This window comes from Salvelinus sp. IW2-2015, linkage group LG30 (genome assembly GCF_002910315.2).
Source record: "Salvelinus sp. IW2-2015 linkage group LG30, ASM291031v2, whole genome shotgun sequence".
Taxonomy (NCBI): domain Eukaryota; kingdom Metazoa; phylum Chordata; class Actinopteri; order Salmoniformes; family Salmonidae; genus Salvelinus; species Salvelinus sp. IW2-2015.
Window position 1 is genome coordinate 23,284,928 of NC_036869.1, and position 303 is coordinate 23,285,230.

Here is a 303-nt window from a genome sequence, read left to right on the forward strand (position 1 = left end):
AATAGAACTCCACTTCAGAGTGGCAGTGAAATGAACTAACATATTACTGTAATGTGGTTTGACCGAATATCCTGTCCGGCAGTAGTACACACATTGGAGTAGTCTGCACACTGTGAGCCTTCAACACTGTGGGTAGAGATCAAGCTGAAGACACTGTATCCCTTTTGCTAAAGGAGAATGGACATGCACTACCTGAGGTTATTCAATCAAACCGCAGACCTAAAGTTAGGTCGAGGTGAATGACCGACGGCAAGAAAAAGAGAAACATTTAATCCTGCGCCAAGAAAATGAAAAGACGCCATC